This window comes from Rhinolophus ferrumequinum, chromosome 18, assembly GCF_004115265.2.
Source record: "Rhinolophus ferrumequinum isolate MPI-CBG mRhiFer1 chromosome 18, mRhiFer1_v1.p, whole genome shotgun sequence".
NCBI classification, from domain to species: Eukaryota; Metazoa; Chordata; class Mammalia; order Chiroptera; family Rhinolophidae; genus Rhinolophus; species Rhinolophus ferrumequinum.
The window spans coordinates 43,261,445-43,285,880 of NC_046301.1; the positions used below are offsets into that span (position 1 = coordinate 43,261,445).

At 43.0% G+C, this 24,436-nt stretch overlaps 1 long non-coding RNA gene across 1 annotated transcript; it reads right to left on the minus strand.

Moving 5' to 3' along the window:
- Positions 1–6,682: 6,682 nt before the first annotated feature.
- On the minus strand, positions 6,683–22,733 carry LOC117038233 (uncharacterized). Its single transcript, XR_004425648.1, has 3 exons — positions 22,440–22,733; positions 8,376–8,479; positions 6,683–7,439 (listed from the first exon to the last, which is right to left on the minus strand). It is a non-coding gene; the product is annotated as an uncharacterized LOC117038233 (long non-coding RNA).
- Between the last annotated feature and the right edge of the window lie 1,703 nt (positions 22,734–24,436).

Here is a 24,436-nt window from a genome sequence, read left to right on the forward strand (position 1 = left end):
CTAGAGACGGAAAGAATAGTAAGTACCAGCACCTGGGGAGACAGGGAAATGGGGAGTCTGTGTTTAATGAGTATAGAGTTTCCATTTGGGATGATGAAAAAGTTCTGGAGATGGATGGAGGGAAGATTGAACAACAACATGAAAGTACTGAATGCCACTGAACTGTCCACTTAAAAAGGGTTAAAATAGTAACTTTTATGTTATGGATGTTTCCCCACAATAAAAATAAAATTAAAAAACACAGAAGGATCTGCCCTAGGAGACAGTAAGCTTCCCATCATTGGCAGTGAACAAGCAGGGCTGGATATCAGGGAGCATATAGGAGCGTTCTGGAGGTTGGGTGAGAGTTGGACAGAATGGCTATTAAGGTACCTTTCGGTTCTTATTTTTTTGTTTTAACATTTACTGAGTCCTGCTGTGCATGGATTATCTTCATGACCTCTGTGCCACTCTATAACGTATCAGTATCACAGGCCCCATCTTACAGATGAGGAGACTGAGGCTTAGAGATGTCAAGTAATTTGCTCTAGGCCTCCCAGGTACTAAGTGTAAGGACTGTGCTACAGCCCCTACACTGCACAAAGGAAGGGACCTAGAGTGCTTTTTGACTGACACAAGGGCACGCCCAGCTAGAGTCAGGGCCCAGGTCTTCTGATACTGTCTGGGGCTCCTCCAGGAACTCTGTACTGCCCCCCACTCTTCCTCTTCTGCCCCATGTGGGCATTCCTGGCCACTGACAGAGGGTGCTAAGCTGTCTTCAGGAAGGCACTCCCTCAAATAGTTTCTGAGGATATTACTATGGCCAGGATGTCTTATGAGAGACATAAAGCATCGCACTGGCTATACCACGATTGTACTCTCAGGGTCAATTTTACTGGTGAATAAGCAAGTTACCTTGTTAGTTCCATCACGATTTCCCACGTCACAGCTTCTGTGTCCCCTCACTTAAAAGGTGAGTGTGAACGATGGTTGGAGAACACAGCTCTTTCACAGACTCTTTAAAAGCCCATTTTAATTTTATGAGCATTGTGCTTTATATGGGGTATGGTCTTTAAATGCTTTGAAGTACAGTCTAGCCCAGCACCGCCCAACAGAAATACAATGCATGCCACATATGTGATTTTAAATTTTCTGGAAGCCATATTAAAAATATGAAAAGAAAAAATTGTATACCACAGCACAGAGAGGGCAGGGAAGAAAGAGATCAAACAAAAATGGCTAAACTGGTCTTCTGTCTAGGAGCCTGATATGTAATTTCTGTCAGTTAGTACTTGGGGGTACTATGTGGTCTCACTTATAAGTGGTATTAAAAAAAACACACCCAAACTTATAGAAAAAAAGATCAGATTTGTGGGTATCAGAGATGGGGGTGGAGGTGGGGAATTGGGTGAAGGTAGTTCAAAGGCACAAACTTCCTGTTATAAGATAAATAAGCACTGGGGATGTAATGTGCAATGTGTTAACCACAGTTAACAGCGCTGTATGGTATAATTGAAAGATGCTAATAGAGTAAATCCTAAAAGTTCTCATCACAAGGGAAGAAAAAAATTGTGTACCTGTATGAGATGATGGATATTAACTCAGCTCAGTGTGGCGATCATTTTGCAATATACATGTCAAGTCATCGTGCTGTATACTTTAAATTTACACAGTGCTGTATGTCAAGTATAGCTCCATAAAACTGGAGGAAAAAGAATGGGGTTGATCAGAAAGGGTTTTTAAGTCTGGAAGTAAAAGGAGAGTCATAGATAGAAACCTCAGAGGCACCTGTCGGGGCTGAGATGAAGGAAGCGTAAGACCTTGACATTGACCGTTTGGCAGCCTCCATGATGCCAAGTCACATGGGAGCCAGTGGCATGCCAGCATTCGGTTGCCTTTGGCTGGATGGTTGTGTGAAGCCCCTTCAGTTATCCTGATGTCAAGACACGTCTGAGTCGTTTAGTTCCCTGCTTCTGGCTCCATGTCATCACATCACAATCTAGGTCACCCTTTGGTTCCTATGAGGATGGCCTGCAGAGAGGAACATGCCAGGGATCCAGCACATTTAATTCTCACTGTAAACCCATGGGCACCTTGGCATTCCAGTCCCACATATTAATCCTGTGTGTTTGATAAATACAAAATAGCCCTTGAGAAATCAAAAGTGGGTTTCTGAGCCTGGACGTCTTTGGCCCACAACCCAAACTGTGTGGTCAGTCACCCCGGTGTTAACGTGTGCCAGCCAGCAGGAAGTGGCCTTCCCCCTGATGGCCTCACCCAGACAGCGGCGTCTCTGTTGGGCACATCTTTTCTGAGTACCTAATGTTAGTGCTGGACACTGAGCTGGATTTGGGGGATACCATTCCCCCAAACCATTGGAGCCTCTGGCTTTGTTTACTATCGCAACTTTCAGAGAAATTAAAGTGGCAGCCTTTTTCTACCTTTTCTCTACCTTTTTTGACAAAAATGAAATAAGTACAGGCTGAAGAAAACTTCTGCAGTCCTGTCCTGCCCGCTCTAATGCCTTGCTGACATGAAGGTCGTCTTTGAATGAGGAGTTTCCCCTTCTTGAAATCAGCTCTGTCTTTGCTGCCTGCTACCTGGACAGACCAGTGGGAGGGGGCCATCTGGAGTCAGGTGAGGACCTGCTGGGAGGCAGTCGGGGAGCCATCAGGTGCATGGAGAAATCCTCCCCAAGGTTCAAGCCATTATGGAGTCCCCAGGGATCCAGTTGGGTTCAGAGGTGGTTCTCTTTCGACTTAATTCTGTTTGGAAGTGCCCAGCACAGCTGACGAAGTTGTGCAAAGGGCCCTCAGTGGGCATTAAGTGGAAACTGCTGGCCTGTCCATCACTTGTTTACATGCCATATTTAACCTCCCAAGATGCTCCTACAGGGGAGATCCCAGCTATGTTTATCTCCCATGGACGTGCCAGGTCCTTTTTGGTTGATTAGGGGAAGGGTGGGTTCAGCCCTGTATCAGAAATCATCTGCTCTCGGGCCAGAGACACATGTATGAAGCAAGATGTCTCAGAGAGGTGGTGGGTATGGTAAGATAAGGCAGGAGTGACCTGCCAAGGCGAACACACCCATCCCAGAACACAGGCAAAGCAGGATTCTTAAAGGGGCCACACAAGATGCATTTGTTTCCCACTTGCTTTGATTGTTCAGAATATTCAACTGTATGATTGTGGCTTAATGGACAATAGCTAACTGTCATACATTGTAGCTAACTGAGGGCATGGCATTGTCCAGTGACAACTAATAGTGTATGTTCTTTTTATATTTCCTAGGAGACAGTTTATAAATGATAGCTACTCTGCATCGATCATTCAGAAGCAACACTTCAAGATGTTGTTGAAATGAAGCAGGACTACATAAGAATTGCTTGATGCTAAAATACAGGTTCCCAGGAACCACTCCTGGTGATACTGATTCAGTAGGTCTGGGGTAGGGCCCAGCAATCTGCATTTTAGCAACTCTCCTCACCACAACCACCATCTCCTGTGCTCCCCCATACACATGCCAGGTGATTCAGACATGCAATGTCAAAGGACCCCACTGTGAGAAAGTCTGGAAAAAGGGTACTGGGCTTCTAAACTGAAGGCCTAGGTTTGGGAATAGCTATGTGACCTTGGACAAGTCCCTTCACCTCTCTGGGCCTCCATTTCTGTGTCTATAGAGTGAGGGAAATGCTCTTTCAGGCCCTGTCCAGGACCAATATTCCAGAAGTTTAGGGCCACTCACAATGCCCTCTCCAGGTTGTGAGTGTCCCAAATCTCCTACAATGGGAACCAACATTCAGATTAAGCATTACCCTAAAGAGGGTCAGTTGACAAACCCCAGAGGGAAAGGGGAGAGGGGAGGAAACGGAAGAAGAGGGGAAAGCAAAGTCTCTCCAGAAAGACTGCAGGCTCCTCAGAGCCTGCCCTGGCCTAGTAGCCAGCTTTTGGGCCCTTGCGCCTAAAGGTATGTTTACTGTAAACTAGAGAGAGTGGGATAGGGGTAGATTTGACCTGATGGATGTACAGTTCAGTGCCTTGCACAGCTCCAGGCCTGGAGGAGATGAAACAGAAGCCACCTGACAGCGAGTTCCCAGGAATGCCACCAACTGCTATACTGTTCATTCTTCCAGCCCTAGTGTGCCATTTACAGTAACACAGAGTCGCAACACCCAGAATACAGAGGGAGAAGTTCTCCAGGCCAGAGACCGAGTGATTTGGGGTTGTGTCCAGGAGAATGGTTTGAGATACCAAAGCACTGTCGAGCCACAATTTTGCTCCATTTCTTTAAGCTTCCAGACTAAATCTCACTTCTTTTAGTTACATTGTACCATTTTTTTTAAAACAAACCAACTAGAACAAAATAAATAAATGACAGTTCCTTCAACAACAGCAACAAAAGTATACACTTTGAACATCTTTCCATGCGATTAATGATCCCTCTACAACCTTTGTAATGGCTACATACCGTAGGACATGTCAAAACTGATGTAACCAATCACTGTTGTTAGGTATTTAGATTGGTTCCAGTTCCTGCTCAATGTTGGAACAAACATTCCTACAGTGAACCCTTGGCATGCAGCCTTAATTATTTCTTCAGAAAAAAATCCTATAAGCAGAAATTTCCTTTATCAAAGTGTCTGAGTATTTTCAAGGCTTTTAAGATATTTTGCCAAATATACCTCCAAAAAGGGATATTTGCATCAATTCACGTGTACATCCATAATCGAGAGTCTCCTTCACCAAACTGAAGCCAATGTTAAATGTTTACATTCAATAGTGTTGTCCATTGGCTAGACAAACAAAGGAATCTCATAGGTTTGATTTGCCATCAGTCACAAAGCTCAATTGTCATGTGTCCATTGGACCCTCATGTTTCTTCTTGATTAATTTACTATTCATAGGCTTTGTTCTGTCTTCTATTGAGGTATTCCTCTTTTTCTTATTGATTAGTAAGAGCTTCTTATTTAATATGATATAACTCTCATGTATGTTGTTAATACTTTCCTCTTTGTTTTGCCATTTGCCTTTACATTTTATTTATTGTGTTTTTGACAGATTTTTTTTAGTTAAATATGTTACTATTATACATTACTATTTCTCATTTTAGACTCTGTCTTTTCTTTTTTTTAAGAAAGTCTTTTTTCCAAAATTTATATAAATGTTCACTTATATTTTCCTCCAACATTTCCCTGGTTTTATTTCTGACATTTTCTTCTAGTCTGAAGGCTGAGATGGGACTCTTTTTTTTTTCCCTAAAGAGTTAGTCATTTCATGAATAAGACTTTAAATATACTGAATTGACTCTGTTTCTGGACTTCCTTCTGTTTTCATTGATGTGTATTGTTTTGCTAGTATTATGTTAACTACTATAATTTTGGTATATGTCATTTCTAGTATTATGGAAAGTCCTCATTCTTTCTTTTTGTTTCAACCTCAATTTGGTTGTACATGCCTGTGTATGTATTCCTCCAGAATCATTCTGGCAATTCTTTTTTTTTTCTTTACTTGTAACATTATGAGCATAAATAAATTTTCTTTTTTTTTCTGTTTCCTAATTCCTTTATTATTCATTCATTAATTCATTTCCACTATAATCGCCAGCTTCCCTTGAACCATATCTGGCTGAAAGTAATGGGAGATAAAAAAGTGAATAAAAATTAGGCAACTCACAGTCAGTGATGAACAAACATAGAAATGAACAGAGGGTACTCCGGGAAAGCTCAAGAGATGTCAGGGGTTCTCCATGAATGATTTTTCTTAAACCCAAACATGGTCTTGACCGGAAGATATGGTTGGAGAAGAGAGAAAAAGAATAAAGAAACACTTACGAGACTAGACTAGATATTATAGATGTGTTTGCTCTAATCATATCACAAATAACCAGGTCTTAAACTCCTCCATTTTCCAAATCCATACCATCCAAAGCATGAATGAAAACCTTCTGCGTAAATGGCGAGACACACACACAGAATATAATGACCTAGTGGTAGAAGTAAAAGAAAGAAAACAGGATCTGAAATTAGGAGGAACACAAAGACATATAAAATCAGAGTACTGAAAATAACTTTAAAAACTTATCCATGGTTTTCATTGTTCACTTTCATTCATTTTTCATTTCTGTAAACAAAAAGGTTTATAGAAAAGGTTAAATGTTTCTAAGAAGCCACTGAAATTTTTCAATATATTCATTTATGTAATATACGATGTATAGAATTTGCACTTCAGAAAGTTATAGAACAACAGAATTTTAGAGTTAATTTCTGCCCGATACTGGAATGTCCCTGCAGCGCTTCTCCTAGGAGTGGCTGTCCAGACTCAGTTTGGCTGCCTCACTGCGCCCTTTTCATGTTTAAACAGCCTAATTATTAGAAGGCTCTTGCTGCTATAAGGTCAAAATCTGTCTCCCAGTATTCCCCATCCCCCGGCTCTGGTTCTGCCCTTTGGAGCCCACACAGGCTCTCACTGCTTTGAAGATGGCTCTTATGTCCCCCTTCAGTTTTATCTTTCACAGGCTTGTCATTCCTGATTCCTCAAACTAGTACGTTTAAGACATGATCTAGATTTCTCAACATCCTGGTGTCTCCTCTGGAAATGTAGAAAAATAGTCAACATTTCTTTGAAAATTGAAACTCAGAAATGAACGCAATTCTCCAAATTCCATTTGACCTGTGCAGTCGGTTGGGAGCCCCTCATTCCTTCCTTGGAATTTTTTTTTTTTTTTAAATGAATGCATGTCCGTGTTTGAGATAACACACTCTGGTTTTAGCTATTGGCCTTGCCATCAAGAAAACAGCTTAGGTGCTTTTCACATAAGCGAGAAAACAAATCTCACAGGGAAGATGAACTCCTAACAGGCTTTGGTGAAATCTGGGAGGAGGCTTTAAAGCGAGGGAAAAGAAAACAAAAGACTTTTCCATGTAAAAACTGAAGAATTCTTGTGGAATATGGGTGCTGTGAAAGCTTCCTTCTGTGCCCAGGAAAGGTGTGTGTCTGCCCCTCAGTGAAGACACCCCTGGACGGTCACTTTCAGGGTGCCTTACTCCAGGCACAGGTCTCTGCACAGGCAGACAGAGCATTTGATAATCCTACTGTTGCCACTTTTCAGTCTTACTTCCTGCTTCTCAGGATTGGTTGGCAGCAGTGAGAGCTGAGATTTCTGCCTTGTTTATGGCGATGTGTGTGCTTGATGGTGCAAAACGGAAGTTAATACTCAGGATCACAATTCCTCTGCATCTAGTACCCTTGGGATCCTGGAGAGCTTCTAAAGGGCCCTCCTGGCAGCTTCCTTCTAATCCACAGAGAAGGTAACTCCTGGGGTGCCCTTCTTCACTCCCGTTTCCCTCCTCACTTTTCTCTCCGATCTGGAGCAATGCCATCAGGGCCACAGCTGGCTGGGGGAGGGTGGGCGGAGGAGGAAGAAGGCTGCTGTGATTCTGACTCGCCATTGAGCTGTGGCCCTGGGGTACAAGACCACAAAGAGGCAAATCAGAAAACTGGCAGCCTCCCTAGTTGCCGCATCGGCCCTCTCCTGTTGCCTCCAGACGGGAAAAATCAGGCATATTTACAAATCGGCCCTGCTTGAAATCCAGGAGGAGGCCTAATTGCAGAGCTAGAGACCTCGGTTTTCTCTGTTACCCTAAATCCTGGCATAGACCCTAGTGAGTTACGTCAGGAACTAAACACTGGCTTTCACGGGAGAGAGGAGGCTCCACGAAGGAGGGGTGGGGGAGGGTGCAGCCTCCTTGAGCTTCTATTGGTAGAAGAGAAGCACGTGACCCTAAGAGGCCCAAGCTCTTTCCAGCACACACAAGTTTCTTCAACTAGTTCATTGTCATTGGGCCCAGCCCACCTCTCCTTTTGGGGCCTTTCTTTTCTGTTAATCTACCTCTTATAATGTAAAATCCGTTTTGGAGTTGATTACATATATCCCCTTACACTGCTCTTCTTCCTGGCAAATTAAGTCGCTGAAGAAGAACGAAGCAGCTGGGTCTGTCTTAACTTTTGCCACCACTTAAGGTAGAGAGAAGGTGTGGAAGGAGAGGAGCTTTGTCTCTCTCTGGTTGAGCCCCCTGGAAAGTAAGTCTCCCTTTGCAAAGTGAGGGCCTGTGGGTATAAAAACAGAGGGGGCGAAGAAAAGGTGGCAGCATCCTGGATCCTGCCTCTCACCCAGGCTCAGCTGAGCCCCAGGACCCTTGGATGCAAAGGATGTGGATGGAGAAAAAGAGACCACTCCCTGATTCCTGCCTGTGCTCCCAGCTCCTTGCTCCACGCTCTTTCCATCCTTCCCTCCAGGACTCTAAGCACTGGGCAGGGGACACAACCCATGGCCTCCTCCCGATCCCCTCAGCCTCCTACGCAATTTGGGACATTTGAGGAACTGTTTGTTACCTTACCTTATGCTGTTAACTTTTGGTTTCTGTACAGGCATACCTCGGAGATATTGCAGGTTTGGTTCCAGACCATTGTAACAAAGCATGTCGCAATCAAAGTGAGCCTTCTTCAGTTTGCATTAAAAAAAAAAAAAGGAACACAGGTGAAGCACAGCAATGCAAAATGCAGAAAATGAGGTCTGCCTGGATTTCCCCTCCCAAACTCAGTGGTGTCCCTCACATGTCATCCCTGTGCTCAAGATGAAAACTAATAAATAGTTCTAGAATGAATGAACAAGCATCCCACAGAAGAGCTGGCCCTCAGGAGAGGTTTTCACACGCTAACAACATTGGGGCAGCTTTGTATTAGAAAGCTGCCATTAAGAGTTGAGCTTGTTTCTATCTTCTACCCTGAACCTTTACACTTTGGGTTGGAATTGCACTTCAAAGGGCATTCATGGACTAGCCAGTGATTTGAGATTTTTTTAAAAAAAAACATGTTTTGCATTGACAAATTCCAGGCAAATACAAGATACGAGAGTGTTGCCAGATATCCACCTCCCAACTTCAACCAATTCAACTCACGGCTGATTTTGTATCACTTGTTACCCCTCCCTCATGATTATTTTGGAGCAAACAAAACACATTGCGCGTCATTTTATCCCTAAATACACAGTGTGTGTCTCTACAAGATAACTCTTATTTCAAATAATCAGCTCTGTGCTATTATCAAAGCGCTCCATCTTTGAGGCAGAGCCTGAAGGCTGATGAGGTCCTTTCAGATAGGCCTCTGTCAGGCCCCTATTCCTAACACATGGGATGTCATGCGTGCACCAAAACCTTACTCTCTGCTCACCCTCACACTCTTCGACCTTTTCCCAGTGGCCTGCCCTCGGGGAAACCGGCATCTTAAAAGAGTCTTACATGCATAGACTTGGAAGCCTGAATGGTTTGGGATGCCAGCCCCACCGTACTTCCTAGCTCTGTGGCCTTGAGCAAGATACTTAACCTCTCTGTGCCTCAATTGCCTCATCTCAAAGCTAAGTTAATCAACAGAACGTACCTCATAAGGTTGGTAGAAGGATTAAATATGTTAAAAACGAAATGAAGCTCTTGGAAGAGTACCTGGCCCACAGGAAGTACCGTGTGTTTGCTTTTCTTGTTCTTTGCATAGTACATGCACCATTTCCATGAACACTACCTACTCCCTGAATTAACCGACAGACATCAATAACCCCTCATGTATATGCAGCAACGTATGTATTTCTCAAAGCACTGTCATGTCCATTATCAGGCACAATCTTGCCATAATCTGTGAGAGTACAAGAAGAGAAGGATTCAGAGGTATAAATGCAGAACACGGTAATGTAAGGATTTCACTCCGATGGGCCCTCTTTAAGATGGGGAGAAATCAGAACCAAACCAAAGGTCTAACAACAGACGACTAGTTAAATAAAACACAGCACATCTGTATGTTCTGTCATCAAAAATGCGGCAAAAGAACATTTAATCATATACAAATTCTCCATGCTGAATTAAATGAAAAGGAAAGTTACAAAAACAGTAAGTAAAGTGTGAATCTACTGTGCTTTTTTTCTTCCTGTGGTATATTAATGCTTGTTTAAAAAGACCAGAAAGATAACATCAAAATAGTAATGTTTGTTATTTCTCAGTGGAGCAACAAAATGTCATTTTCTTTTCTTCTCTGTGCTCCAATTTTCTGAATGCTACATAATGAACATGTATTACTTTTATAATAAGGAAAGGTTATTGTTTAAAACCAGGATACATAATTGTATATGCGGGGTGATTCAGTTATGTAAAAAGATATGTGAAAACAGCAAGATGTTAATGGGAAAATTGGAGGTGATTTTTTTTTTCTTCATATTTTTCAGGTTTTTCCAAATTTTCTACTCTGAGAGCAACACGTTGTTTTTAGGAGGATGGTTCAGACAGGAAAACTGACGTACACTTGAGGGGCAGGAAGGTTCTCTAGCTCCACATACATTCTAACCAAACCAGAGCAGGTGTGGTCAAACTTCCCCAGAGATGCCTCCAATGGGTTCATCCCTGACGGGTGATTTAAGGCTCGAGGCTGTAAGTGACTGTCACATACTATCAGGGAGCAGTCTCTGAGCCTCTCCTCTTATTCGTGACAAAATAGCAGCAATAGGAAGCCACCAGAGAGAAAAAATGGGCTTCAGGGCCCTGTGTGTGTCTGGGATGGGGGTGGGATGCTGAGCACCCCAACGACACCATCTGGCCATGTGTATGGGCGGGAAGCCAGTCCTCAGCTGGGCGGCACTACAGCTGTGCCTCTCCAGATTTCGAAGCCTCAGCCATCTCCCCTCTCCAACTGCCAACTGTTAGGGAGGAGTTAGCTCTGCAGGCCAATGTGTCCACAAGTGATTGTAGCCCGCCCAGTCCAAATATTTTGGGCCTCCCTGATCTACTTCCCCAACAAGGGTGTCTGGAACAAAATAAAACAAGAACAAAAATAAATAGAGGCAGGGAAAGAAAAAAAAAAAGGGAGAATGAGAGAAAAGTATTTTCTAGATAAGCAGTTGGATTTGATGGCCCCCCAGGAGCTAGGTAGCAGGTAGGGCATTGTGTCCCAGTGGGCAAAGCTGTGGGTTAGAAGTCAAGGACCAAGAGTTTGTCTTTCACCTATTGCCTACGATTGTATGAGCCAAGGCATGTCCCTTTCTCAGGGCAGTGCCCTTCTGCAAGAGGCACGTGTCACCAAAAGGGGAAGAAGGTTTCCTTATTCCTGGAAAGGGAGTTACTAGTGCACGTCTGCCCTGACACCCACAGGAAGATGTGGTTGGTATGGCTGTCCTGCACTGGCCTGTTTGGATCCGGCTGTTAGAGCAGGTTGCTGTCACTGTCAGGCTCACTGCTTCCAGATCTGCAGGTGAGGAAACAATGCCCCTCTCAGTGCTGTCACACAGGGAGGCTCGGGCTGGATCAGCAGCCCCTGGCCTGGTCTGGCCCTGTGTATGAGAATGGAGCCAGGCCTGGACCATCTTCAGTGTAGAGCACTCGGAGTGGCTCAGGGGCTGATGGCCACCGTGGAGGCCCCCACTGACCAGAGGTTGATTTCAAGGCAGGAGAGCAACTCTGAGGATTTGGATAGTAGGAAAGAATCATTCTTCCGTACCCCCCACCTTCCTGACTTTTCCTTCACACATTGCTTTAAAAATCCCACCAAATCCTTCCATTGGCATTGCAGATTGATCTAGGTTTAGGGTGCACCCCTCTGGGTGTAGCATTGGGCCAAGTGTGGAGGAGGATACAACAGAAGAATAGGACTTGGTCTTGGTAACCCCAATCCACAGGCGGGGACAAAATTCACACGATGGGGCTGACCAACAGGATCTGAATTAAATTATGTGATACAGGCCATAAGTATGTTTGTTCCAAATTAACACCAACCCCAAACGAAACATATATACAGAATTCTAAAATGCACCCCTTGTGTGTTTTGTACCAGCCTGGGCCATTAATGAACCTGTTGTGGGGTGGTCCTCTGCCTTAGACTGCAGGAGCAATGCCCGGGCACTCAGTACCATGCCCGGGCATTCTGGGTGTACCCTAATGTTCTCCTACAAGCAACAGCTGCTGAGCCTTTTAGAAATGTACAGTAGTGTTTATATATGTCCTACCCTGAGGACAGTATAGAGCAGAGAAGGTATTTATTTACTGGGACCCAAAATTTACATCAAAAGCATGCAAGCTCCTTCTGGCAGGGTCTAACTGCTGGCCTCAGGCATACCCCACATGTCCACCTCTCATTGGCTGAGTCTATTTTCTTAATTGGCAATGTCTCTCTCTCTTTTAAAGGTCCAGTTCAAGCTTCACATCTACTCCTCACTGATGTCTCCAACTGTTCTCCCAATTCCAAGTCAGCATTATTAGAAGAGAACTAATGATTTGTAGCCAATGTTTCATACTTGTGTTTCTATTGTAGTCCAGAGGGTGTAGCAGGTGATACTTCTTTGCGCCCCAGCAAGGTGCCTTCACAAAGCCGACAATCCTGCCAGCGGGAAAAGAATGGTAAACACCATTCTAAGTATGTAGTGACTGTCCGTGGTCTGTCGCTTCACTCCCTGCTAAATGAGCCCCAGTGGACATTCACCTCGCTGCTTCGGAAAGCAGGTGGATCTACACCTAATGAGAGCCAAGACTTGCACCAGAGCCTCTGCCAACTAGATTTTTGTAGTCTATTGTTCAAACCCATGTTTATCAGCAAAAGCATTACAATCAAAATAGTCATTAGTACAAACAGTAACTTGTCTACTTGGTGGTCATGCCAGCAAGACAATGTGTGAGATAAACATCACCTCTGTGAATAACACTATGCAAAAAGCAAAAACACATCCAAGAAACATTGCAAGGCTGAAATCCACATGTTAATTCCTGGGAGAAGAAGAACAAGCAAAGCATGAATTTTCTTTTTGATTTACACATCTGGTCCCAATGCTAATGATCGATGTGTTTGCCTTATTATACAATTTCGAATTATAAACTATTTATATCATACATATGAAGCTGAAAAATTACATTGTGTGCCAAAAAGATACATGTTTCTATGTAGACATCTCCATCCAAGACAGAAACATATAACTGTACAAATAATTCTTCACCAAAACGGAAGTGAACACAAAGGTAATTTGCAAATTCTTTCCTTCTTGCTAAGTACGCATATATGAGTCTTTGTATCCTTTATAATAAGTATACTTCCTTCCAAGATACATTCAGGGGAGGTCAGTCTGAATTAGTGGAAGCCCAATATAGGGATTTTAAAATTTACTGTAAACTACATAAACAAAAGATCCACATCCCCAATATAAAATCAGGCCTTGCCACAGCTGGCCTAGTATAGTTTTGGCTTTATCAGTAACCTAAAATGATTTTTTTTTCAAGTCCCTTAATTGAAATGTATTTATTTTTTGACATTCAATGTTATTTTATATTATTTTCAGGTGTGCAGCACAGTGGTTAGACATTTATATAATTTATGCAGTGATTCCCCCTATTAGTTTAGTATCCTGTCATGCAAGGTGCCATGTGGGGTCTCTGGTCCCGCTCCCTACTTAAGAACGCAGGACATAGTGAGGCCAAAAAGGAACACCCACGGAGCCATAGACAGGGGAGTCACACCACTATATTCTCGCTGGCGGCTGGGTTGGAGACACAGGAAGCAGGAGCCACACGATCCGCAACCTGCCATCCACTTCTCTCTCTGCCAACCGACCTCACTTGCTAGCTGCAATCTGCCGTGCCAACTGCAATCTGCTCTTTCTAGCTCAGTCACCATCTTCTTGCTAACCCCCATTTGCTGCTAGCATAGTCACAGCAGTTATATTAGTGGCCAATGGCTCACTGGTTACAGCTGACGGCCAACTAGCCACAGCTGATGGCCATCCAATCACAGTTGATGACCATTTATTACCCAAGTGAGCACCTTTCCACGTGAGGATGAGAGCCTGGAAACTGCACTCCTGGCTCTGTCCCCACATATCCACATAGCACTATACACAGTTATTATCATATTATTGACTATATTCTTTATGCTGTGCTTTATATCCCTGTAACTATTTTGTAACTATCAATTTGTACTTCTTAATCCCTTCACCTTTTTCATCCAGTCCCCCAAGTCCTCTCCCCTCTGGCAACCATCAGTTTGTTCTCTGTTTAAAATGATTTTTAATTCAAATATCTAAGAGCCAGCCAAGAGAAGCAATCATGGCTTCTCCTTACAATTAATTACTATAGATTATTTACATATGAAAGGATATGCTTTCAATGCTTTAGTTTATTCTCTTAAGTAGGTAAATAGTACTTGAAGTATTAGTTTCCTGTGGCTGCACTAACTAATTATCACAAATTGCTGGCTTAAAACAACACACAGTTATTCTCTCACTGGAGTTCTGGAGGCCAGCATCTGAAATCGGTTTCACTGGATGGAAATCGAGGTGTCTGTCCAGAGTCCTTTTGGAGGCTTTTCAGGTGTTTCCTTGCCTTTTCTAGCTTCTGCGGGCTATGTACAATCCTTTGTCTCCCGACTGCTTCCTCACACCCTCTTGCTTCCATCCTCACATCCTACTTCCTCCTATCTTCTTGCCTCCCTCATTAAGGACCCTTGTGATTATATTTAGGGCGCACCTGGATAATCCAGGCTACTCTCCCCATCTCAAGGTCCTTCATTTACCATACCTGCAAGTTCCCATTCCCATGTACTGTAACAGTCACAGGTTCCAGGGGTTAGGACATGGGTACCTTTTGGGGAGGGCCATTATTCAGCCTACTCATCTAACCTTATTTCCAGCTGCCTTCTTTTAGAGATAGGACAAAAATAAACTTCAGACCATGGATCCATGCTTAGCGGCTGAGTGGAAGGTGAAGATGGTGCTAGATTAGCAGTGAGGAGACCTGAGTTTGAATCACATGCAGCCACCGCCACAGCAGGGGAGCTGGGGAACAGACAGACCTGCTTTGAAATAAATCCTGGTTCTGACTTATTCACCAAGTGACCCTGGGCAAGTTGTTTAACGCATCTGGGGAGTAACCACACCTCCCAGGCCCGTTGGTCCCTGAGATGAAATGGTGACGATATGTGAGGTGCCTGGCAGAGTACGTGTTTGGAAAGAGCTGCCCTCCTGTTAAACCCTGTTTGTGCTTTCTGCCTCACCTCACAAGGATGAAATATGATTTTTTTTTAAATTTTCTAAATGTTAAAAGGATCTCACAAATAGGAATTTATAGGATGATCATAGATAAGGTCAGTTTAGCCCACTCTCTGATCATTTTCTCCTCAACTCAGAGCCAAGTTTAGGGCATAGAAAACAATAAGTCTTCTTGTGATTAGTTGGAGGAGTGAGTGAAATTCATGTGTAGAACAGCTTTGGGGATAAAGCAATGAATGAAAAGGAAAGAAAAATATGAGAGAATACGGGCTTGTGGGGTTTAAGAAGTTAGGCAAGGACCGCTGGCGTCCACCCCCTCCTGGGCATCACAGTGGATTTCTGCAAGTCGGTTCTCTGAAGTTCAGGGTCCCCATCTGTGAAATGGCCGTTGCGAAGAGTATCCCGTCTAGTTCTAATTATATACAAATAATAATTGCATACAAATCAAGATAATGTTTATGCAGTGTGGTGAAAATGATACTGTGCTCTACAAATCTAAGGTGGCATCATAACCAATTGTTATGACCTGGTCAGGAAGGGCAACCATTTCACCCAATTTCAAAATGTGCATTCCGGGTCAGCATGGAAAAAACAGGCAACACAACTAAGGAAAACAATTTGCAACCAAATATTGCTAACAAGTCGCTCTAGCTCTCTCATCCTCATTCTTTTCCTACAGAACCAATGCAAACGCTTCCTTCTTTCGGACTCGCAGCGAGTTGGGTGCATTCTTACCCGGTTGACTTGAAAGAAAGGCAGCCTGCCAGACTAGGTCAGTCCCTCGTCTCCAGACCTCTAGGTGTCTCTTTTCAGTCATTCCTCCAAACTCAAACACCATTTCTGGTTTCTAAGGAATATGCCGTGTTTCCCCCAAAATAAGACAAACAATCAGCTCTAATGCGTCTTTTGGAGCAAAAATTAATATAAGACCCGGTCTTATTTTACTATAAGTCTTATAGTTAAATAAGACTGGGTCTTATATAAGACCAGGTATAATATAATATAATACAATATAATACTGGGTCTGATATTAATTTTTGCTCCAAAAGATGCAGTAGAGCTGATTGTCCGGCTAGGTCTTATTTTGGGGGAAACAGAGTGGCTTCAAAATGGCTCATTTGGAGCCTTACTGCTCTCAGGGTACCCTGAAGTACCCTGAGAATGAAAGGATCAGAAGAACCAGCTTATTCTTCCTTGAGCACCTGAGAACGAAGGGGAAACCCAAACCAGGATAAGGCTCTCTGGGCTTTGTCAGCCACAAAAGGACTGAGAAGTAGAGGATCTCCTCCCCTCACGAGGCCCCCTCTGGGCTCATTCTTGGGTGTTAGTCCTATTCTTAGTAACTGAGCAATGTTCTTCTAAGGGTCAAATCTTGTGGTTTTCTTTTCTGGCTTTGCTCCAGCTATTTTCTGGGACGGTTCTAATCCCTGGGTCTCAGAAACCAAGCCTTTCCATTAAATCAAAGCAGGCCTGCTGAAAAATGTCCCTCTAGGAAGGTGGTGAGGTGAAGCCTTTGATGGTTTGGTCCTGTGCGGTCCACCAGGCCACTGAGTCATTCCAAGTGCCTGAACTCCTTATGGGGACCCTCTTCCCACCTGGACTGCCCTAATCCTTCAAGGTTCTCTGAATATCAGAGCAAAATAAGACAATGACTCTACTAGCTTCTGAAAGCTGCTGTGTTGGCCGGGTGGTAAGAGTGGCAGAAGGGGAAACACTTATGTATGTGGAGGTGAGCGGGAGAGAGACTGGAGGACAGGAAAAGAGGGCAGGCAGGAGAAGCAGGGGAGGAGGTTCATTCCATCTTTCAGTTAAAAACGCTGTTTGAGAGTTGACTGTATGTAGGTTCTGTGGTGGATAAGAAAGATGGGAGAGAGAAAGAAGGGGAATTGCTGGAGTGTGTGGGAGTTCTATTTTTAATTTTGAGGAAGCTCCATACTGTTTTCCATAGTGGCTGCACCAATTTACATTCCCACCAGCAGTGACTGAGGGTTCCCTTTTCTCCACATCTTTGCCAGAACTAGAACAAGGGGGTTTTTCTGGTTGGTATAGGCTGAGGTAAAACAATAGGTGGGTAGAAGTCCCCCTCCCTATCTCTCTGGGGATTTCAAGCAGCCATGGGAGAGACCCACAATCTGGGCTGCACTTTTGGGGCCCAGGCTACGTCCGGCTGGGAGGGAGTGTGCTCCGTCTAACGATGAGTGACTGGGGCAGAGGAACCCCTACTCTGTGGATAAGGCCCTGGGGCCCTTGAATAAGGATAGCAGTTTATCAGTCTTGTCTCCACCCAACACTAGCAGGCTCCCCAGAAAGAGATAAACACAATTCATCAGTGTCCCTCCCATCGAGCAGGTAGTTTTTATTTTAAAATAATTATACTTTTTTTTTCCATTACACAGATAATAAATGCTTATACTTGAAAAGTGTAGAAAAGTCAAAATGACACTTATAATTACCTTGAGTCTCACCACCCTAGACAATCATCGTTCTGTATTCCAGATTATTTGGGGAGCATTGTTTTTTGCTTTTAAGAAAATAATATAGTTGTACTCAGAATATAATTTTATTGTACTTTCTTCCTTAACATTACTCCATAAGCTTTTGTTATTACTGACCTTTTATACACAATTTTAAAAGTCTGCCTTTGATTTTAATATATTCTTATCTAATCATTCCTGCATTGTTAGATTGTTTTCAATTTTATGCTATTATAAATTACATCACATTAATATCTTTGTATGCAGCATATACTGTAATTTTAACTACTTCCATAAACTAAATTCCCAAAATGGAATTCATATAGTTAAAGGGCGTGACCATTTATAGGGTTTTTATACATATATTAGGCATCTCAAAATGTTTTCCAGTTTTTTTCTTACAGTATATACTCATATAAAAATGTTAAAATGTAGAGCTAAATAAAATGAAGGGAAAAATGATTAATAATCCTACCAGCCCAAAATAATCACTTCTGACACTTTCACATACTTCTTTCCACTTCGTTCTGGGATAATTTTATATATAAAAATCATATCTTTCACTTATTTCTCCACATCCTTAAGAATCCTTCTAAAATGATTTTTGATTACTGCAAATTGGCCCATTGTGTATGTATATCATAATTTATATCTTATTGGTGGTTACTGGGAGTTTCCCGCAATGCTTCAGTATTATAAATGACACTAAAGCAGAGGCTAAATTCATGAGGAGGGCCCTGTCTTAGTGGAAGTTAGAGAATTCTAGATCTCAAAACCCTCATGTAGTACCTCAAGAGATTCACTCATCCAGCACCCTGCAACTAGATTCAAAATCATTTATATCTTCATTTTACAGACGACTTATACGTCACTAAAGCAAATTTGAGTGGCTTGTACAAATTCATGGATCTAGTAAGTATCAAAGATAAGAACTGAAACCTAATGTGTTGGGTCCAATGCTCTTTCCACACATAATTCAATTTGATTGTTTTTATTCCAAAATATTCTTGGTGTTTGAGTATTTTGAGATGATAACATGCTAAGGGAAGCCTACAGAGGGTTGATCTTTTATTCATTATCAGCCTGAGGGAAGGTTTCCATTGGTGTGTCATAGGTCTATCCTGTTCCACATTTTCATGAAGATGGATAAAGCAAGATTACAAAAATTTCAGGTAGCATGCAATATGCTGAATGACAAAAGCAAGATTTCAATCTCAATGTACCTAAACTCCAAAACTCTTCCTATTACATAGGAGAAAGTATAAAGATTTTCTTCCAACCACCCCCCCCAAAAAAAAATTAAGGAAAGAAAATGAAACTATACACAGACAGGAGGAAAACAGACTTAATAGCATGTCCACTAAAAATTTTTGAAAATGGAGTTAATTTCCCCAACATAGTGCTGTTCAACAATGTAATTATAGGCAACCACCGAATTGCACAACTCCAGGAAGGCCCCATTTACATGTACTTCAGTGTGACAGCCTTGGATATGGCTTCCAAAAAGTTGCAGTGATTTTATGCTGTATGAATGGAACTTAAGAGTTGTGAAAATTTTTTCATGATACTTGTTATACATGATAAAGCAGACTTTATTTGAAGAGCGCTACTACAATGCGGTTTTGTAGTGGGGGGAGAAATTGGGCTCAACTTGAATACTACAAGGACAAACGGAGATTTATAGCCAAGGGGCAGGGGCAGTGGATGAAAAACTACTAAGAGGAAACATCAGGGGTCAGGGGAATTCTGACTGAACCAACCTGACAGGAGTTTTGCTGAAAGCAGGCCAGGGTGGTAAGATATTGCGCGTAGAGGATAACGAATTTGCTCAGAAATCAAGGGGGATTTTCTCCAAACTGACCCAGCAGAATTCTTGCTAAAAGTTGGCTAAGCAGAGATGAACACGGAAGCCCAAAAGGCAGGGCCAAGTTGAGACGATTGCTCGGAGAAGCCCAACTAGAATTAGGTCAAGGAGAGAATCTTTGTCAGGGTCCAAAGTAACTATGGTCATCGGGGCCTTCAAACAGGGCCATGTGTTTAGAGGGATACTGACCAACTTGGATATACCAAAAGAAAGGTGACCTGGATTATAAAAGGCCAGGGGAAAATGTCATGTTTATCTTTCAAAAGACATTTATTGAATACCTACGATGTGCCAGTTGAACAGTACAGACAACAAAAACTAAATTTCTGCCCTGCCCCATTAATATATGAATCAATAAAATTCACATATTAATGTGAATAAAACTTCACATTCTAGTGTGAATATAGGGAGAGACTGAAAATAAGCTAGGACATGAAAAAAATATATAAGTTAATTCTAGTATGATAAACCCTATGAAAGAAGTAAAGGAGGAAAAATGGTGGCAAGTTAGATATCATCTTTTAGAGCAATTAATGAGGCAAAGGACAATCAGGAATTTGGGGTGTCACAGAAACAGAGAGGGAACTTGAACTTAGAAAATAAGGGAGAGGTTGTGCTCAGTGCACAAGGAAGATGAGAACAGAGAAGTAACCACAGCATTTGGCAAGATGCAAGTGAAGTCATTTGTGACCATAACACAAGAGCAGCGGTAATTGGAGTATTGAGAATGGAAGTTCAGTGGAAATCAGTTGAAGAGAGAAAGTAGAAACAACCCTTTCCAGAAGTTTCACTGTGAATGGCGAGCAGAGAATGGCATGGTAACTAATGGAGGGTATTGAGTCGAGAAAGGATATATTTTAAAAGGTGGAAGGTATTAGGACATAACTGTGTGTTGCTGGGAAGAATCCAGTAGAGGAAGGGAAAGTGATGATCAGGAAAGAGGAAAGGTAGAGAAATACAGGCACATAATCTTTGTGATAACAAGTGGAGATGGGTATAGAGCACAGGTAGGGGGGCTTGGCCTTTGACAGGAGCAGGGAGACAATGCTCACAAGGGAAGCATCGTCACCGGAAAGAAACAGAAAATATGAGTTCCGCTGCCAGTAGGTTTGTAGACTTGGTGATAGGAAGATGTCAAATTCTTCCATTTTCTTAATGAGGTATGAGACTGGAGATGGTGGGGCAGAATGCAAATATGAGAAGAGAAGATACAAGTAACCAACTGCCTTGAAAAGTGAGAGTCCATTTTGACTGGGGAAATGTAGCAGAATTGCTGGGAAGAGTAGAGGGCCTATTTGAGGTTTGTGCAAGCATCAGACATTGGCTCTGGCGAAGTGAGGCAACCAATCTATTGGAAGAATGCAGAGCATTCACATGGTCATAGGGAAAGCTGAAGGAGCGGAGTACGAGAGACTAGCTTAGCACTGGGGATCTCAACAGCAGGAATTCATGACCACAGTTCTAGAATGCAGCTGTTGGGATGAATAAGTGTCATCCCTCCACATTCAAATTCTAAGGAGGGAACATCTGATGGGCCAGACTGAGGTAATGAACGATTTGACTACAAGTCTTACCAATACTGTGTTGAGTCGGGGATGAATACTTTATCCAACAAAATTGTAATGTTATTAGCTAAAGAAGAGGGAAAGGATTCCGGACAGACAAAATCAGATGACTACTGTGTGTCATGAATTAAAGTATACACAGTCAATAGGATTGTGTGTTTTCTCCATGAATATTCAACTTGTCTGGGGCTAGCTCAAAGAAAGTGGGTCATTGGGATTGCGCTAAGTAAGCATTGTGGAATAAGGAGCTTATTATAGTAATTAGAATTTATACAATTCTGGGAGTGGCTGGCGAAGTAAAAGTCCAAATTTGGAGTTGAAAGATCAGAGAGCCACTAACCAGCTTACCAGCTCTGGCATTGGGGAACAAATGGGCATTTGCAGGAATTCTGGAAGCTAACCACAACCAGCTGCTGTAGTAGGACCACAAACGGGGCTGGTGTAGAAGTTCATGGACAGTTGTTGGTTTTTCATGGCTACTGCCTCTGTGAGTTCCTACCAAAGTGTCTGGGGTAGGCCTAGTTCACTGTTGATCAGCAGGACCAGCAACTGGGAAGAGAGACCCAGAGAAGGGGTAAAGTAAGCACACATCAGAACCTTTGTCATTTCTGTGTCTGCCTCTAAGTTCCCAGTATAAATAAGTCATCAATATAAAAATATGGCATGGTATTATATAATGGTAAAAAGACTGACAAAGGTATTTAGACTATTTTCAGGGCACTGACTATAATGAAGGACCACAGGATCCAGAATGTGGGGATCACGTGAATTGGCTGTCTCAAGGTCAAAGAATGTTTTGCACTGTGGATGCTAGAGTGAGTTATGTGAATTAAGGATGATAGAAAGTGGGGCGTGAATATGAGATTTGGGATGTGTTGTGGTTACCAGTGATAAGGAGGACTAAGGTGGCTGAGGTGATGGAGACCCATGTGTTGGAAGAATCATTTATGTGAATGTTGAAGTGGCTGAGAATAATGGTTGAGAGAGAGAGCCAATGAGCCTGGAGCTGAAGTCATCAGTGAGTGTGTGGCGGTGACTGCCAGATTGTCAGGGATAATCTGTAAGTACAGGTGGAGACTGAACTTGAAAGAAACTGATAGCCTGAAGTAGAAGGAAGAAGAGTAGTTTTTAAATGGCAATAGTGAACAAGGTGGGCTCCTACCCACTTGATGGCCCTGAGGTTCTCGAAGGTGAGGGGAAAAGATCAACAGTTTTCAAGTTTCCGCAGCAGGGGAAACAGTGTCCTGAAAGGAGCACCAAGTTTCACTTAATGAAAGGAGGTGGGAGGTGCATTCAGGGAAGAGGGGAGAACACAGGGGAATGTGCTGATGCCACCACACGTGTTCCAAGAGGGCGCAATGAAATGTCCCCTCAGAGGAAGGGGAGGGAGGGTGAGTCAGATTAGGGATTATATTAGGACTTCTCAGTTTGAAATGTCAGAGATCCAACTCAAACTAAATTTAGCAAAAGAAAAGAGAATGTAGTTGCTCATATACCTGGAAATCTAGCGGGGCTGCTGGCTTCAGTCCCAGACGCATCGCGGACCCAAACCATGTCCCAGGATGCTCTCCTCAGTCTCTCTGCTCCACTTTCCTGTGTTGGCGACGTTCTCAGGAAGCCTCTCCCCACACGGCCGCGCGTGGTGCCCAACAGCTCCAGACAGACATGGTCCTCAGTGCTTGCCTCGTCCCTCATTACACCAGTGAAACCCAACCTGAACCCTCCACTGTGGTTAGTAGGGGGGGACCTCTAAGCACCCGGGCCTGTGTCCACTACCCAGCCCTGGTGAGCAGAACCCACCAGCGCCACATGTTGGCAAGGAAGGGAATAGTTCTTCACAGGAAAACTGTAATGCTGTCATCAAGAAGAGGGCAGGATACCGGACAGCAAAACATCGGAAGTCCACAGCAGGTGCATACAGAGCAGAATAGAGATAAGCGTCAGAGTGATGTCTAATCCCTGCAGAGGCTGGGATTTGGACTTCTGGTCGTCACTGCGGAAAGCAGGGATATAAGGCGTGATGGGGTTGGCACTGATAACTTCTTAGGGGAAGAGAGCAATCTTCCTGTTAGTCCTGAATACTTAAGGCACCTGAATAGGGCCTTGACCATGGCGCCACCTAGCGCTGGATCATGGGGTAGCGGGGGAAGCCAAGGTGCAAAAGGGCCTTTGCCGCTCACCTGAAGTCTCACGGGATTTGGCGCCAAATCTCAGGAGATGTCAGTGCCATACTTCACAGACTCTCAACCAAAATATCGAGATATTTGATAGCAGCTTTTGGCAATTTGAAGAACAGACCTCTGGAAGAGGGAGGAAGCATAATCTTTGTGGCTCCAGAGCATTAGCACCAATGTGTAGAAGCTAGAGGAAAGTTTTGAGCTAATAATTACAAGTGACATTGTTCAATGAAGAAGTGGCTTTCTGCCAAGGGAGTGAGTTCCCTGTCCCTAAAAGTGTTTAAGCAGTGATTTGACATTATATAAAGATATTGTGAAAGACGTTATATAAAGCCTCTTATTTTGGGTGTGCCATCAAGCCAGAACACTTACAAGGTAGCTTCCAAATTTAAATTCTACGATTTTATTCACACTTAGAGGAAGAAATCGTCAGCCAAATGGTGCAGTGGCTAAATGTTGTCTTCAGTATCCTCTCACTTCCCTTTTTTTTTTATTACTTTTTCTGTCTCCGGACACCTCCACCCCATTCATAGGAGCCTGATGCTCTCGTGATGCCTACTGAATTCCCACTCAGGCCTGTCTTTTGGATACAATATCCCCGCTGCAAAAGGAGTCCTCTTCTTCCCCCTCAAAATGTCCAGGATCTGACAAACAGCCCACTGTCAACAAATAATACAGATATAAACTAACCCCGTGAATGTCAGAATTTGAGAAACTGCGCCATTAGAAGAAATAGAAACTTAATTATAAACAGTCTGTACCATATATTTTTCATCATTTTCATTTATTAGCTTCTGTGTTCACGCTTAAATGTGTTTCGATTAATCTTGTCTCCTCCAATCAGATTGTTAGAAACTGCAGGCAGGAATTTTATGATATAATTGTCTGAATCCTCAAAAAAACTTGGTGTTCCAGTCATAGGAGATTAATCAATTAAAATCAAGGTGAGTAGCTCTATTTGTAAGCTAGTTTGTTCATTTGTTCCAAACATTACAGAGGACCAGAAACAGAAAGTGCCTACTAAGCACTAGGCACTGTGGTAGACACGTTGCATCATTGTTGCAGTTTACTTTTCCACAACCTGGTCAGGTAAGGATGATTAGGTTTGTTTTAGAAGAAAACTAAGGCCCAGAAAGGACTACCCAGAAACAAGAGCCAAAACTCAAAGCCAAGTCAGTCTGGCTCCATGTTGCCTATAAACACTAAAATACAATTACAAAATAAATCTGTTTTCAGTGGGGAAGACAAGTTTTCTTTCAGGAGCCCTGGGGGTGGGGGGGGGGGCGCGGAGGGTAGAAAGATCTTTTTGCCTGTGA